The sequence below is a fragment of the Prionailurus viverrinus genome, chromosome B4 (assembly GCF_022837055.1).
Source record: "Prionailurus viverrinus isolate Anna chromosome B4, UM_Priviv_1.0, whole genome shotgun sequence".
Classification (NCBI taxonomy): domain Eukaryota; kingdom Metazoa; phylum Chordata; class Mammalia; order Carnivora; family Felidae; genus Prionailurus; species Prionailurus viverrinus.
In genome coordinates, this window is record NC_062567.1 from 10,372,380 (window position 1) to 10,372,823 (window position 444).

Consider the following 444-nt stretch of genomic DNA (forward strand, 5'->3'; position numbering starts at 1 on the left):
AAGCCGGAGACAAAGGACAGGTGAGCGATTGCTGATGGGGAGAACAGGATTCCAATACTACAGACCGATAGCTGGGTGAAGCCATTTTCACCAATTCCGCGCATGCGCATACGCACCAACAAGCGCCACAGCAATCCACCCCAGTAGGCTCGCAGCGCCATCTAGTGGAGAACGGGGCCATTACACTAAGCCCCGCCAGACTAGGCCAACCTCGCGCTTCAGGAACACAAGTCTTTCCTCCTACTTTGTTTGTGGACTATAAAGGGCTTCGTAGTTTGACTTCTAGGGGAAAACGAATCGCTTCTCGGCCTTTTGGCTAAGATCAAGTCTAGGGGAAAACGAAGTAATTTCAATCGTATTTCAGTCTGTTCGCTGGTCCATCTATTCAACTTTCTTTTTTTTTCTTTTCGGTTTTCTTTTTCTTGAATACAGAAAAAAATTTAT

The 444-nt window shown here is 46.6% G+C and overlaps 1 pseudogene; it reads left to right on the forward strand.

The window, feature by feature from the left end:
• The first annotated feature begins 296 nt into the window (after positions 1 to 296).
• Positions 297 to 444, forward strand: LOC125171347 (uncharacterized; annotated as a pseudogene).